The sequence below is a fragment of the Procambarus clarkii genome, chromosome 21, assembly GCF_040958095.1.
Source record: "Procambarus clarkii isolate CNS0578487 chromosome 21, FALCON_Pclarkii_2.0, whole genome shotgun sequence".
In the NCBI taxonomy this organism is placed as follows: Eukaryota; Metazoa; Arthropoda; class Malacostraca; order Decapoda; family Cambaridae; genus Procambarus; species Procambarus clarkii.
In genome coordinates this window covers 7,337,288-7,355,137 of record NC_091170.1, presented here as the reverse complement: position 1 = coordinate 7,355,137, position 17,850 = coordinate 7,337,288, and positions in this window count along the sequence as shown.

The window sequence follows — 17,850 nt, the reverse complement described above, 5'->3', positions numbered from 1 at the left end:
AGAAAGATAGGGTAATACTAACCAGGTCCTTCAAGGACTTCAATCTTCCCCACAGGTCTTTTTTTTTTTTTTTTTTTTTTTTTTTTTTTTTTTTTTTTTTTTTTTTTTTTTTTTGAGATATATACAAGAGTTGTTACATTCTTGTACAGCCACTAGTACGCGTAGCGTTTCGGGCAAGTCCTTAATCCTACGGTCCCTGGAATACGATCCCCTGCCGCGAAGAATCGTTTTTTCATCCAAGTACACATTTTACTGTTGTGTTAAACAGAGGCTACAGTTAAGGAATTGCGCCTAGTAAATCCTCCCCGGCCAGGATACGAACCCATGACTTAGCGCTCGCGGAACGCCAGGCGAGTGTCTTACCACTACACCACGGAGACTGCAAGTTAAAAAGTCTCAAGCAAGTCTGTTTGAGAGACACCTCCCATTTCGTAGGAGGAAGACAGTCTTCTGAGGGGGATGGGTGGGGGAGAGGGGTTTTTATAGGAGGCTACTCCCCTTGTTAGGTAGGTTGCCTAGCTAACAAAAATATTCTCTACACCACCTATAAGAACCAACTCCTATACCTCAACAAAATGTCCTACCACAATGATATTTCATAGGAAAATATCGTCTCGCATAAGCAAGGGCTCGTTTATCATTTAATTTTAAAGTAATGCTTGAAAATACATTATGTAAGTAGTGTTCTGTTGAAGGCAACCCCAGGTGGCTCACCCTATGAACAAATATGACGCAATAGATCCGGCAGGCGAGAGTAAAATCACTCTGGAATCTGTAGGGCATTCCAAACACCTTTCTTATTTTGTTAGTTTTAATAAATCCTTGAAAATGACGTCCGTAAGTAACTTGCGATATTGCATAACTATCAAAAAAAAACATCCCATGATTAACTTTATCAACAAAATTCCTACCCAATGTCCCATAGTGATTCTGTTTTGAGAAGGTAAAATATTAGTTATGAAAACAATAGGTTTTCTTGAAGATATATTTAAATGTTCTATCTCATCAGCATTATAACAACCTAGGTAGAGTGCTCGATCCCCTAGATTATTTTTTAAATTAATATTGATATCATAACAATTGATTATGTTTTTTTACGCTCGTACGTCACACAGGACAGTTCTCTGCCCGTCGATGGATAGTACCCTGGTCGTTTCCCCAAACAGTAAAACCAGTCTGTTATATGTAACACCGCCACCAAATTCAAGCTCCATACGCAAGTTGCCAGATTTCTCCACAGGGAGGGAATCTTTTGTTTGAATGGTGGTTAAGTCAAAGGCGAATATTGATCTTCCCTTATTAACAGAGTCATAGGCCAGTAATGAATCACGCTCTAAGCCTAATGTCTTCAAAGTTTCATAATAAAGGCGGGAATAATGGTTATCGAAATCGCCACCAATTCGGTAAATTGCATTATTGTTCAAATACATAGCAATACTTTTCAGCTTTGCATTTTCAAAATATAATCCATTACCTTGGTGAAGACCGGCGAAATAATTCATTGGAACGATTATCATGTATATCTTGTGTGGAATTACTTGCGCCCATGGTTGATCAATTAAGAGACTAGTTTGATTCCCTGCTAGAACATATGTTTTAGAAATGGTTCTATTGAAAATATAGGTTATGGGGTCAGTGGATGCTAACAGTGAGCAGTTTAAGGCCAGGTAAGCACTTGGGTAGGGGAACACCCGCGTTACCCATAACTTAGCATAATCCATATGCAGGCGATACTTAGAGCCATCGTCCATGCTTGTATTTAGGACCCAGGCATGGGGGGAGAGCTCCAATCTTAGTCGCACATCTATATTATCTAATATGTATTGGTCTAGGGATGATATATCCAATAGGAGGGGGAAACACATCGACAAACCTTTACTTTTTAAATCACCCATAATTTTTTTATCCTTGGCGGTTGCTCCAGTAAAATAAGTATTTGTAAACTCATTAGTGATTATACCGTCGTCATCTCTCCAGTCCCTACGAAAGCCTCCAATTCTCCCCAAGGAAGACATTTTTGATGGAGGCATGGAGGTAATTAATTTAATAAACGACCAATAATTAAAATTAGTATTTGTTTCAACCAGCTGCTCTCCTAAAAACACCTGAACACCTTTAAACATGGTATTTGACAACCCATTCACAAATTCCACATGGTCATCCTCTTCCAATTTTGTGGTATCGTCATCTTTGGTTAAAGATACCTTAAAATCTATAACAATATTAGCTAGATCTAAGAAGGCGCCCTGGGTTCCAGGGATGCGGAATTCTAAGTAATTATCCCGCAAACGTTGATTAATGGGGAGGTTGACAGGTAGAACGTCTATTTGCTGCGTAGAGGCAATTGAACTCTCCACATTACGTATTCTGTTACTTCTAGGAAATTGGTCAATAATACTGGAGCTATAATATTCTAGTGGTATTTTCACCCCAGCTCTGCTAGACTCCCCCATGATCCCCTCCGAAAGTTGAAGTATGACTGCTTACGTTAGCGAAAACACATCATTTTTATACCCAAGACCTGGTTTACATTTTTTATTTTTATTTTTTCGCCTAGAGAGTCTTTTAATTTTACCTCCCATTACCAATTTCTTTCCCACACTCTTAAGAGCATCAATACCGTGAGTTCTAAGAGCACTTTTTACATCCCGTTTACCACTGCTTAAATCACCAAGGACATTTTTCCCAAAATCGATGGCGCTAGGTGTTACAGCTTTCATGAAAAATGATATGGCCCGTCGAGCAATACCAGCCAAGGTCCCAAAGAAACCTCCACCAGATCTGAGATAAGGCGCTTGGAATGTGCGTATGTCATTCATCGCTCCCCCTCTCATCCCATGTCTCCTAGGGGGAGGTGCGAATATCTCCCCGAACTCCCCCTGGGAGGGTGGGTGGAACGGTATTCGCATTCTGAGGTCTCTTCCTATAATAACCTAAGTCGAGGCTAAACACTTCTTTATATATATGTTGCTATACCTTAGGGCGGATATGTAAGACCGCCGTAACCGACCTCCCATCTTCAAAACTAACCATTCGACCAAACTGATCTGTTATTTTAATACTTACTTTCTCCAACGTGTTAGTGTTTAATGTTTTGTACACTAGAGGGTGAGCCCCTCTAGAATATGAGTCATGATAATTGATTGCATCTAAGATATTTACAATCTGCCCTCCATATCGTTCAGGCTCGATGACGTCACTATAAATGAGTAAATAGTCACAACCTCCGTCAATGTCTGGGGGCGATAAGGCCACAGTCTTGGAGGCTGACGTAATGTCATCTGTTTTTGCTCGATAAATGGTGTATTTGCGACTGCTGTCAAAACCAAGTACATTAGCTATTTTGTGTTTAAATTGAAAGCTGAGAGAATTTAATGAGCCAGTACTTCCACTGTTAAGAGTTGAAGCTAGTAATACCCTCTCTACAGATTGGTCATAGGTGAGGATTGGTTCTTTATCTGAGAAGTATATTTTGAAATCATCCCTAAAGCTAAGCTGCATGTCGGTTGTTATTTGTCGACTAACCACGTCTGTAATGAATTTGATGTTTCTTGATAATATGTTGGTTTTTGGGTGGAAGGTGTATGTTAAGTGTTCTGGACTCTTAGAAAGAGTTCCACGTTTAAAAGTGGCGTAGATATCTATACCAGAGTCCTCCTCATCTTTGATGATGGCATTAATTCGCCTGGGAAGGAGTATGTTGACTAAAGCCACTTCATGTTTAATGGAAGGGTTTAAATGTAGTGTTGGGATGGTGTTTGTAAATGCTGAACTGGTGTTGTTGTAAATATCTCCTTGATCGAGACTGGTAAGATATATGTAATGTTCTTCCCCCATTGTCCCGTTATGTACTGAAAGGCCAATATACAGGGGATGGGTTTTTGTAAGAAGGGAGAAAATAAACAACATAACTTATATTTTATTTTATTAAACTACTTAAAGAACTACAACAGGTGAAGATTCCCACACATTTTTTTTTTAAGAATAGTGATTAACCTCACCCCCCTCGCTACTACTACTGCTGGCTGCTGCTACCTCCACTGCTGCTTCCGCCGGGGCTACTGTAGCTGGCATTACCTCAACTTCTTTACTGCAGTGGTGGTTACAGCTTTCGTTGTTTTTTCGGGGGGGAGGATAACAGGAATATTTCCTGTGACTCACCATCGAGGATGGAGTCGATACGGTGATTCGCCCCCGTTTCAAAGTCGAGGAGTGGCTCAATCCTCCGTTTAACTGAGGTTGATGCTGTAGGGGGTGGTGGAGAGGTGGCGGTGGAGGTGGAGCCGTATTCCTGAGAGTGTTTCTTCTTCCTGGGTGTGGCTGGTGGTGCTGGAGGTGTAGAACGAGAAGAGGTTCTTGGTGTGGTACCACCCTCTCCCACCACGGTGTCGAGCGTTATAGTAAGATTATCAGCACTTGGGTCGTCGAACGGGAGGGGCACCACTGATGGGGTAACAGCGGCAGGTCGTTTGAGGATGACTAACTCTTTGTTGAGTTTGGCGAGTTCTTGATGAAGAGACAGCAGCATGGGTCCAATGTCCTTGTGCCAGTTGACCATACCGTCGCGGGAAGCCCCTAAGCCGTGGGGTACCACTAGTCGAGTCATGGTTGGGGTTGCCGCCATTAAATTGCCCACCTTTGTTAGGCTCATCTTGAGCCAGTATCTGCGGTTCTTGGCGGTATCCAGGGTGACGTTAGTGACGTAGTGTGTGTCGGCGGAAGTCTGCACTTGTTCCTGGGCTATTGGGTTTGACTCGAAGGGGCTCCTGCCCCGAATGCAGAAATCAACCCCACAAAAGTGGGCCTGAAGAAAAGGACGGGCTCCTCTATGAGATCTTGTCCGTCGGAGGGGAGTGGGGCTATCTTCACAACAATGTCCCCCGGGGTAGACCGACAACGAATTATTGCCCTATTGGCATTACCCAGTCCTTCACGTTCCACACGGGCGTAGGAGAACGTGTTCCAGATGACGGAAGCCAGTCCATAGGGTGGCACAACGGCAGCCGCCAAGTCGTAGATGATGACGTCCCCCACCCCAAAGGCGTGGGAGTCCGTGATATCGTCACTGATGGTCTTGATACAAGCCAGAGACATGGTGAGAGGGCGGGTGCGAGGAGCATGTCGACAACTGTAGTATAGTGTTCCAGGAGCGGCGGTGGGCGACCTTTAAATACACCTGTGACCCACCTGGGGGGAGAGGGGTGAAGGGGTGGGGGGTAGAGACCACCTTATGTACCCATAGACACTCCGCCCAGACTCAAAGGCTGTAATCATATCACGATGTTAGAAGGTTAATTTTTCCATCTGCCAAATCTGTCTGGATCTCCTGAGATGAATACTCTTCATACCTTTTCACCGTTTCTCCAAATGACTTAAAAACCCGTTCTGGGGGAGCACTCAACACAAGACGGTCATAACAATCCCATAAGGCATATATCAATCTACTGTTGTGTTCGACAAACTTGTAGTAACGTTGAGTAGCAACCAAACGCTTCAATAGGGGAGATTTTTCTTCCTCCTCTACAAGCGGACGGGGGTAGAAGCTCTCTCCATGGTGGATACACAACTGAATATAATGTCGTTTAAGATGTGCTTCATATAGGTTTTTTTTTTCAATACGGTTCCCAATGGGGCCTCCTATGGATACCCCTACCCCCTTTTAACTGTGATCTGGCGCGAGAATTACGTATAAAGGATGGGTCTACACCAGCCACCTTCAGTAAAATCCTTACATCTGCCTTGTCAGCCGTCCTAAATTGTCCTTTAGTAAAGGCTAAAGTTTTAATTATATCTAAAATATTTAAATTTTGCACAGGCTTTAATAAATTCCCACGACTATCCCATACCACCTGTTGACTGTTTTGTTCAAACATGTTCAATAATGTTTTGATGTGGGGAATTTCCCCTATTTTAAAATACACATTTATTAAGTTGTCCAGACTTGGGTTTTGGGGTGTGGTGGTGGTGGCTTTGTGGCGAGTGGGCCCAGCAACAGCTACCCGCATCTCAGGCGGTAGAATGGAATGTATCCTTTTTTTTATTTGTTTTTTTAAAGGGCGACGGTCGCACCTGTCCCGTGTTTTTTTTTTTAAAGAAGCCCGCGGCGGCGGGCACCTGCGCGGCGGCAGGCGCTGCGGGGGGGGGGGGGCGGGCAATATCTTTTAAAGGTTCTCTGACCAGTCCCCCCCCGTCTGGTAGGGCTATAACGTTCAAAGGAGCTACCGTGGCAACACCGTCCACAAGTTGTTGTTGCTGGAGGGGGTGTGGGGGGAGTGTCCACTCCCCCCACGCCATCATCATCACCGCTAGAGTCACAGCCAAGGTGCTTACAGCCACCACCAACATTATTAGCCGAATTGCCCCATTTGCTTTCGTTTTTTACAGAGAAGGACTTATTTCCACCTCTACCACTGGTGGAAGAGGGTGGAGCCACCTCATTAAGAGGCGATGGAAACGATTAAGAGGCCCCATTGGGAACCGTATTGAAAAAAAACCCCTATATGAAGCACATCTTAAACGACATTATATTCAGTTGTGTATCCACCATGGAGAGAGCTTCTACCCCCGTCCGCTTGTAGAGGAGGAAGAAAAATCTCCCCTATTGAAGCGTTTGGTTGCTACTCAACGTTACTACAAGTTTGTCGAACACAACAGTAGATTGATATATGCCTTATGGGATTGTTATGACCGTCTTGTGTTGAGTGCTCCCCCAGAACGGTTTTTTAAGTCATTTGGAGAAACGGTGAAAAGGTATGAAGAGTATTCATCTCAGGAGATCCAGACAGATTTGGCAGATGGAAAAATTAACCTTCTAACATCGTGATATGATTACAGCCTTTGAGTCTGGGCGGAGTGTCTATGGGTACATAAGGTGGTCTCTACCCCCCACCCCTTCACCCCTCTCCCCCCAGGTGGGTCACAGGTGTATTTAAAGGTCGCCCACCGCCGCTCCTGGAACACTATACTACAGTTGTCGACATGCTCCTCGCACCCGCCCTCTCACCATGTCTCTGGCTTGTATCAAGACCATCAGTGACGATATCACGGACTCCCACGCCTTTGGGGTGGGGGACGTCATCATCTACGACTTGGCGGCTGCCGTTGTGCCACCCTATGGACTGGCTTCCGTCATCTGGAACACGTTCTCCTACGCCCGTGTGGAACGTGAAGGACTGGGTAATGCCAATAGGGCAATAATTCGTTGTCGGTCTACCCCGGGGGACATTGTTGTGAAGATAGCCCCACTCCCCTCCGACGGACAAGATCTCATAGAGGAGCCCGTCCTTTTCTTCAGGCCCACTTTTGTGGGGTTGATTTCTGCATTCGGGGCAGGAGCCCCTTCGAGTCAAACCCAATAGCCCAGGAACAAGTGCAGACTTCCGCCGACACACACTACGTCACTAACGTCACCCTGGATACCGCCAAGAACCGCAGATACTGGCTCAAGATGAGCCTAACAAAGGTGGGCAATTTAATGGCGGCAACCCCAACCATGACTCGACTAGTGGTACCCCACGGCTTAGGGGCTTCCCGCGACGGTATGGTCAACTGGCACAAGGACATTGGACCCATGCTGCTGTCTCTTCATCAAGAACTCGCCAAACTCAACAAAGAGTTAGTCATCCTCAAACGACCTGCCGCTGTTACCCCATCAGTGGTGCCCCTCCCGTTCGACGACCCAAGTGCTGATAATCTTACTATAACGCTCGACACCGTGGTGGGAGAGGGTGGTACCACACCAAGAACCTCTTCTCGTTCTACACCTCCAGCACCACCAGCCACACCCAGGAAGAAGAAACACTCTCAGGAATACGGCTCCACCTCCACCGCCACCCCCTACAGCATCAACCTCAGTTAAACGGAGGATTGAGCCACTCCTCGACTTTGAAACGGGGGCGAATCACCGTATCGACTCCATCCTCGATGGTGAGTCACAGGAAATATTCCTGTTATCCTCCCCCCCGAAAAAACAACGAAAGCTGTAACCACCACTGCAGTAAAGAAGTTGAGGTAATGCCAGCTACAGTAGCCCCGGCGGAAGCAGCAGTGGAGGTAGCAGCAGCCAGCAGTAGTAGTAGCGAGGGGGGTGAGGTTAATCACTATTCTTAAAAAAAAAATGTGTGGGAATCTTCACCTGTTGTAGTTCTTTAAGTAGTTTAATAAAATAAAATATAAGTTATGTTGTTTATTTTCTCCCTTCTTACAAAAACCCATCCCCTGTATATTGGCCTTTCAGTACATAACGGGACAATGGGGGAAGAACATTACATATATCTTACCAGTCTCGATCAAGGAGATATTTACAACAACACCAGTTCAGCATTTACAAACACCATCCCAACACTACATTTAAACCCTTCCATTAAACATGAAGTGGCTTTAGTCAACATACTCCTTCCCAGGCGAATTAATGCCATCATCAAAGATGAGGAGCCCAGCAAACACAAATCATCTACACAACGTTCGCCTATCTCTTGCCATAGGTGTGGGAATGATTTGCATTGAGAATGGTGCAGGAAAGCCTTTGAGAAACTTTTACTCAAAAAATCCAAACACAAAGGTTTAATTATAAATTGTTTTTCTACAATTATTTTCTTCCAAATGTAAAACAAATAGTTTTTACATGTTTAAATATAAAATTTATGGTGTTTTTTTGTAAAATTCATTAATAAATTGTGAATGATATATATTGGCTGAGTGAAACCTTTATAATCCATTTAGTTATAATTTGAACAGAAAAAAGTATTTTTCCAAATTTTCTAAAAATTGCTCTTTTTAACACAATTTGACTCCTTATACATTCCACTAAACACTCTATCATGTTTAAATATATAATTTATGTATTATTCTCTAAAATAATTTATATAAATTATATAAGTTGTTGGAAAGTGGTGTTAAGGATTCTGAAAACATTTTGTTGTGTTAATATGTTCTTATTAACTATGTCTCAAGTTCACAGTTTATCAAACAAGAATATTAACATTCGTCAACTCTTAAAATCTTATATGTTATCTTGCTGGTGCAAAAAAGGGTGAATCTTTAGGAACAGCTATAGTATCTATATATCACAAATGGTGTTTTCCCTAACTCAAACAATGTAGGGTTTATTATTCTACACCTATTTCTAATGACTCTTAGATGTTTACATTCTCTGAAGTATAATTGTGAAGGCTGTGTCCATCACTCTCAACACAGATTCTTAAACTCGTCTCTGCAGGTTCAACTATATAATTAGTTTCCATTTTGAATTTCCATGGACATTTGTATCCAAAATGAAACCAATGTGGTTTCCTTCAGCGCCTTCAGCCAGCACATTTGCTCATTCATTTCCACAGATTCCAACAAGGTAGGGGATTTACAGAAATTTGTATATTCATATTGTTATATATTAAAAATATGAATGCAGTTCAATATGATAAGACAAATACATGAGTTTATGATAAATTCGTTTTCTGTGATATACCATTGATATGCTCTTTTTTTCTTTAAACGGCAGACTAAACTAAAGTGCTCACATCAACAGATTTGATGTATAAATGGTCAACGCTCAACAGAGTTAGTATAAATGTATTAGTATAAATCTTACTTGTCTCATTGTTAATTCACATTCAATGTCAACTTGTGGTTTTGATGTGGCACGTTTGGCCAAGACACCCCACCCCATTATGCACCCCATACCCATCTTGTGGGCGGTTGTGGAAAGGGTTACAGAGGCACATAATGGGCTCAGGGACTGAACCCCACAATTCATTTAGCTAAGCAAGTTACAATCTTGATGAGCTAGTTACAAAATTCAATATAAGTCATCACATCAACAATGGGTTCGAGATCGACCTCAAGTACAGGTTCTAAATTAAGCAACTGACATATGTGGAGAGCTAGTATCAAAATTTATATGTTTGTCCTGCACACCGTCCCCCATCCAGTGGGCAGCGGTGGATAGGTTACAATCACTTAGTTGTTATCTACAGTTAGCAAACTGGGGATATTTGGCTAAAATTTCTGGTAGCAGATCATTTTGAATGAAATATTGACACATCGCTGGAACATTGGTTATAGAATTGTCTCTAAATTCATGTATCTTTTCGCACTCCATCACATAGTGACGGAGGGTGTGCGAATAATTTTGTTGACACAGTTTACATTTGGTCAGGTCTACATCAGCAGATAATGAGAATTCCCAGAGATACTTGTAACCGAGTCTAAGCCGAGCAGTAGTAACATCTAGAAGTCTGCTGATTTTATTGGATGATCCATAGATGTGTGGCTCCTCTTGTATGATATGTATGATAGATGGAATTACTAGTTCCAGTTTCTAGGCAGGCGATGAGTACTCACAATAACCTTAATTAAGCGTCAAAACAAAAATGTGTATACTCTTTTCACTCTCCTGACCTTAGTTCTCGAGCTATGTATTTCATTTTGGTACCAACGTGTTCGCAATAACATTCTCTAGAAGAAAATCAGCAAAAACGGTCACCAAAAGTTATATGAATACCAGCACCCAATAAATACCTACGTAGATGACTCGCCGTGAGTGCCCAAGAGCAACAAAATGTTTTTACTCTTGGGATTGTTATCACTTCCACACTTGTCCTACAGCGTTAATTTTGGTATCAATGTACTCGCAATGAAATTCCCAACACGGTGATATGAATATAAACGTAGAATAATGGTCGCTGCCCACCCGCAAGAGTGTGGGAAGTGGCGGAACTGTTACCCAGTATTGGTGACAAGACGACACATGGGCGATACAGTGCTTTGAAAGTTTATAATTATATCACTGTCCTGACATTATTATTGTATGTACGTCATTCATTTTTGTGCCAATGTTTTCGCAATAGAATGTTCTATGAGCCCGTAGGTAAAAAAGAGCAACAAAGCGTAAGATAGAATAGCACCATATATAAAACAACGCTGGTACATATCAGTGAGCGTCAAACACACACGAAATGTGTGTGTTTGATGGTGGTCAAACGATGTTTGATGTGTTTGATCAGGTGATGTCCTGATCCGCATAATTAAAGTATGAATTATGTTGAGAAAAAATAAGAAAAAAGGGAAAAAACAGGGGTGGGAGAAACATGACAGAAAAAGAGTAAAAATACAATTTGGTCAACAAAACAGCATTGTTTAAAATAAAAGATATGGATTGACATTTTGGGGGTTAGGTTGGTAGGTTACATTGAGTTAATTAGGTAGTACTTAGTGTTTATCTGTTATAGATAGGAGCTGCCTGGTATGGGCCAATAGGCCTTCTGCAGTTACCTTTGTTTTTATGTTTTTGCCCTGTAACCTAAATGGTTAGAGAGGCACATATATGGGCTTAGGGACTGAACCCCACACTACATTTAGCTAAGCTGGTTACAATCTTGATGATATAGTTACAAAATTCTGTATAAGTCGTCACATTATCAATGGGTTCGAGATCAACCACAATTTCCTGAATAGATATAACAAAGGGGATATTAATAGGGTATTAAAATTGTCAACCCAAGATAGAACACGAAACAATGGGTATAAATTGGATAAGTTTAGATTTAGGAAAGACTTGGGTAAATACAGGGTCAGTAACAGGGTTGTTGATTTGTGGAATTTTTCTTATCTTATAAATTTATCTTTATTTATCTTAAACTGGTTGGGAGAGGTACAGTTTTTAACATAATTGGGAAGGTCATTCCACATTCGAGGTCTCTTGATTTGTAAAGCATTTCTAGTTTGACTAAGTCGTACTCTTGGAATATCAAATAGGTATTTGTTTCTGGTGTGGTGCTCATGGGATCTGTTACAACCTTCTAGGAAGCTTTTAAGGTCAGGATTGACATTACAGTGCAGCGTTTTATATATATAAAATACACATGAGAGTATGTGCAGGGACTTAATATCTAACATATTCAGAGATTTGAGTAAGGGGTCCATATATACTGCCCGGTTGCCTGAAATGCTATAGGCCTACTATAGTGGCTTTAGGTATTGTATGCACTAGCTCTATCTATAAATCCAACATTATGTTTGTAAATCAACTATGTATGTACTTTCCTGAATAAAATTGACTTTACTGTACATTTATATTCTCTGTGGATTTGTTACCCCTATCGTTTGGGAGAAAAAAAATGACTAATACGTTCGGCGAATGACTTTGACTTCAACTTCACTTTGACTTCGTTCATGTCATCGTATTTTCCGTAATATATAAAGGTTATGACAATGCAATTATATTATTGTGTGCAAATAAGTTTGAAATTTCATGTACCCTAAAAATATTAAAATAAAGAATAAGAATAATTAAATAATTGTTGTAGTAAATTGTCACACGTTCATCATACGCAAACGAACACACAGTTTGGAGCGTCAGTACAAGACCGCCGCCATTTTAAAACACGGCTTCGAATGTAAGTAATGTTTTTCTCGTACTAACACTGTGTTATACAATAGATTTGGTCTTGAATTCACAAATTTAGTTGTTACATCTGACAGAGTATGTTAGACGGTGTAATGCTGGTCCATGTTAACGTATTTGTGGGCTTGGTTGGTTTAAATGTGGAGGCGAGGCCTGGCAGTGCTGGTGTATGTGGAGGCGAGGCGAGGCCTGGCAGTGCTGGTGTATGTGGAGGCGAGGCCTGGCTGTGCTGGTGAGTATGTGGAGGCGAGGCCTGGCAGTGCTGGTGTATGTGGAGGCGAGGCCTGGCTGTGCTAGTGTGTATGTGGAGGCGAGGCCTGGCTGTGCTAGTGTGTATGTGGAGGCGAGGCCTGGCAGTGCTGGTGTATGTGGAGGCGAGGCCTGGCTGTGCTAGTGTGTATGTGGAGGCGAGGCCTGGCTGTGCTAGTGTGTATGTGGAGGCGAGGCATGTACAACACTCCCCAATAGGAAGAAAACCCACTGGGTTCTAGGCTAGGTTAGGCTTATCTGTAATAATTGAATTAAGCCTAGCAAAGCCTAGAACCTAGTTCAGTAATTTAAAAAATGTTGTAACTTGAAAAATGCCATTCAATACATTACACAATTTAAATATTTTCAGGCAATCAACACAACCCTCATGTTGGCTAACCCTCTCTCATGTTGGTCAATAATTTAATTATTTTTTTATGGAGTAATCTTTGCTGTTGAAATGTAGTCTTTTTGAGACTACATTTCAAATGTAGTGTGTGTGGAGGCGTGTATGTTAGGTATTACCTAATATACACGGTGTAATATATCTATCTGTGTGAAATAGATTAAATCCATTTATTTGATATTCAGCTAATAGTTCTGTATTTTCTACATTCATCCATGTTTTGGTAAGTGCAATAATATGTATTGTTTCATTGCAGATTAGAGATTCAAGATAGTTCTAGATTTCCGAAGTACTGAAACGCGCGCCATACAGGCTTGGTGGATCTAGGTGCAAGGTAAAATTATTTACATTTACTTGTTTTGTATTAATGTTTTGTATTTATATGCATATATGCATTTATATGCATTATTCTATAGAATAATAGATCTCGTAATAATTTTGCAAAAATAGTGGCATTTACTATTTTTAAAAGATTATTAAAAAATTTACTGATATGGTGCATTCGGAAGGGCGAAGAGGGAGAACGGCCTGTTGACATAGCTCGGGTGCAGGGGGGGGGGGGGGTTGTGTAAAAGCCTGGTTTGTGCCTCGGAGAGGCTATGGGATCCAGTAAGTTCAGTAGAACTTCGGTTTCAACCCTTTTACCCTGTTGTAGCTCAGTCGATTAAGGCAGTGTCTGGGATGCTCCCGGACGCAGGTTCGAATCCTCGTCACGGCCCTTGTGGATTTGTTCATTTGATGCATCACGTTATTGTGATCTGTGTGTGTAATTCTTCACTTGCTACAGCAACAGGAATGTGTGTGTATGTATTTGTGTTGTTGAATATGACCGAAAGTGTAAGATTAATGATTCTAACACAAATCGTCTGAATATTTGTTTTTCTTCACTGTCGAGAGTAGTTAAAAAAATTTACTCGAGTTTATTTTCACACTTTATTTATGGTCCTTAAGTCCCTCTCCTTAATGCTGCTGCTGTTTCTCGCATCTTTGCATCGCTTGTATGTTTGGGGGTTTGGCCTCTTGCTATATATTGATTCCATTTGTGTGTGTTTGGGTCTCAGGCCCTCTCGCAATTTCTGTTGAACAAACCCCTTTTCCTAGTTCTGCATCTCTCCTTTGGTACAAATTTTGTTGTGCTTTTATCATATATTTCACAAAACTTGACATACATTTCATTTACTTCATGTCCTATCAGCAAGTGTTTGTCAAATTCTTTAAGGAAAGTTTATCATCCTGATTGCAGATCTCTAGCGATATTATGTCAACTTCTTGTGGATTCGCAATCATTATTTAATTTACCTTTAGGTGTTCTTTCACCAGCACAGCAACACTGTACCTCTCCCAACCAGTTTAAGATAAAAACTAAGTACTAACTAATTAACTCAATGGAACCTACCTTACCCCCAAAATGACAACCCATGTCTTCTATTTTAAACAATGCTGTTTTGTTGACCAAATTGTATTTTTGTTTTTTTCTGCAATGTTTCCCCCCCCCCCCCCACCACTCTACCACCACATTGAGTTTAGTAGCTCTGTGCACGTCAGGTGCTGTTTAATATACAGACCTACTCCTCCATTTGACCTAGTTTCTCTATCACATCTATATCACTTTGTGCTTTAGCCCTGGTGGAGCTTGGTCCACCAGGCTGTTGTTTGGAGTGGCCCGCAGATCCACATACAGTCTGCATATGATATACAGTCTGTTGATCAATTAAACTACAGTAGTTAGTTTTTATCATCCGAATGCACCAATATGTGTTCATTCTTCCCAGATGAAGGAACTAGGTAATATTCATCATCTGAATGCACCATCTGATGCTTTAACACATTCATGATACACGAGAGGTTTAAAAAACTTTTAAAACTTTTAAAACTTTTTGACCTATGTATTTAAAAGCAATTCTAAAGTTAAAAAGTGTAGCATAGGCCCCTCGCAGAATGTTCTTAATATGATCCTCAGGTTATAGTTTTCTATCTAAAACCACCCCTAGATCTCTTTCTTGATCAGAATTCTTTATAGATCTCAGTGGCTCGATCATAGAAACTGCTCTAAATCCTTGTTGGCCTGGATTGTGGAGGTCATTGGTCTCTATAAAACTAGTAATCTGACTCCTGATCACTCTCAAATAATTTTATTATGTGGGATGTTAGTGCAACTGGTCTATAATTCTTTGCCAATGCTTGTGTTGTGTTGTGTTGTTTTGGTAGTGATGTGCAATGTGTTGTTTTGGTAGTGATTCGTCCAGTTCTGGTAGTAGTGCGGTTGTTGTGTAGTGTAGTACTTGTGTGCTTGTTAATGACTTGTATTCCAGTCTTGTGGGTATCTCCTTTCCCCTACGGGCCAACTGCTTTGTTCTTACCTAGCATTTTGCTTTGTTTGGGTATGAATGTTTGTGTGCCGTATATTTTGCAAAATTTGCCATATATCTCATTATTTACTCCTCTGCCTAGCAACAAGTCTGTCTAATTATACTCATTAACTGTTTTTCAAAGTTCCCCATAGTGTCCTTTATTGAAATCGAGTTCATGAACCGTTTCAATGTTCTTATTTTCTTCTAGATTATATCTTAAAGTATATTTAAATGTTATTGTTATTATTGTTATTAAATGTTATTGTGACATTGCATTGCAATTGAGCTATGTTGTTTACCATACCGTTCATTTCGTGAGTATAAGTATAGATGCCACACTTGTGACAGGTAAAACCATGCCTTTTTTGAAAAACAGCACCGTCTGTTGCACGTAAGAGCAACCCACACTATATTATGTTGCGATATTATTTCAATATTTCCGATTGTATTGATAATTTGAATTTTCATAGATTTCAATTTATTTTCATTTCGATTTAATAATTTTGTGTGACATTGCATTGAAATTGAGCTGTGTTGTTTACCATACTGTTCATTTCATGAGTATAGTTTATTTTTTTATTTTTTTCATTTCATTTTTTTAGCTGTTCTTATTTTTCAGTGATGGGAATATCAGATCATTTGATGTTCCCAATTTTCTGATGGAAGCATCAGACCATTATAGAATGCATCGGATGAGGTAGTTTGGAATGGTGGGGAGGACGAGAGGGGGGTATGGTGGGGAAGACGAGGGGACAGAGGAGAGGGTAATGGTGGGGAGGACGAGGGGACTGGGGAGTTGGGGATGGTGGGGACAGGGGAATGCTGGGGAGGACAAAGGGACAGGTGAATGGGAGATGGTGGGGGAGGAAGAAGGACAGGGGAGGGGAAAATGGTAAGGAGGACGATGGGACAGGGAAGTGGGAATAGTGGGGATGATGTGGGGACAGGGAAGTGGGAAGGACGAGAGGATTGTGGAATGGGGAATAGCAAAGTGAATTATAATTATATATATTAATTAATTCTTATAAATTTCCAGAAGCCTGTATCAACACCCACACTAATGCAACTGAAAGAGATGTTGAGACAAGTATTGCTGATATGTTGAAGAACGCCCCAAACAAACTCGGTGGAAACAGATACAAGGTAAAGTTTGCCAATTTGCTGTAGTCTAATTCAATTTCTTTTTAGTAATCTTCGAGAACATTTATGCTATGAATAAGATAAAATAATGTAACTGATTTTGATTTATTTACTATTTATTATTTATTTACCGTTATTAGTATAATAGATCTCGTAATAATTTTGCAAAAATAATGGCATTTACTATTTTAAAAAGCTCGGGTGCAGGGGGGGGGGGTTATGTAAAAGCCTGGTTTGTGCCTCGGAGAGGCTATGGGATCCAGTAAGATCGTCCTTCCTTTCCTCCCTAGAATCTGGATGTAGCAGGTGCTCAATTGTCAAAAGTGAAAAATTGGTTTTGTCTTCCGAATGCACCATTTCTGTAAATTTACTAATAATCTTTTAAAAATAGTAAATGCCATTATTTTTGCAAAATTATTACGAGATCTATTATACTAATAACGGTTTGATAAAATACAGTAGACTGCCTACTGGTTTTACCTGTAATAAGGTTTGATACAGATGATTATGATTATGGTTTTGGCCTCCACCACCCTCTCACCTAACTTGTTCCAACCATGTCTACCACGGTTTTGTCTTCCGAATGCACCATTTCTGTAAATTTGCTAATAATCTTTTAAAAATAGTAAATGCCATTATTTTTGCAAAATTATTACGAGATCTATTATACTAATAACGGTTTGATAAAATACAGTAGACTGCCTACTGGTTTTACCTGTAATAAGGTTTGATACAGATGATTATGATTATGGTTTTGGCCTCCACCACCCTCTCACCTAACTTGTTCCAACCATGTCTACCACGGTTTTGTCTTCCGAATGCACCATTTCTGTAAATTTGCTAATAATCTTTTAAAAATAGTAAATGCCATTATTTTTGCAAAATTCCTGAATATTGTCAAAATGACGGAAACCCATATGTCAAAAACACATGGAGATATACCAATCCTGGAAGACATTCTTCCATCCCCACTTGAAACTGTTGAGCAGGTGGAAAGTCTGTCACATGAGCTAAAAGTTAACAGTGAATATAAAAAGAGTATGGTAAGTGTTGCTTAATTCTTTTAGCCTGAGTATGGTAAGTGTTGCTGAATTTTTTTAGCCTTGTACATATGTCTTTTGATTAGTTTTTTTGCAGATGAAGGAAGGTGGGGTGGCACATAATTGATTGTTCAGTGTTATGTTTAAGGTACAAATAAAACAAAAGCAAAAGTTACTCAAATTCGTTGATTTTTGTAATAGTTAAGAAGGAAAATATTTTAATGCTATTTATTTAATACAGTTGGAAATTAGAAAATCTAATGT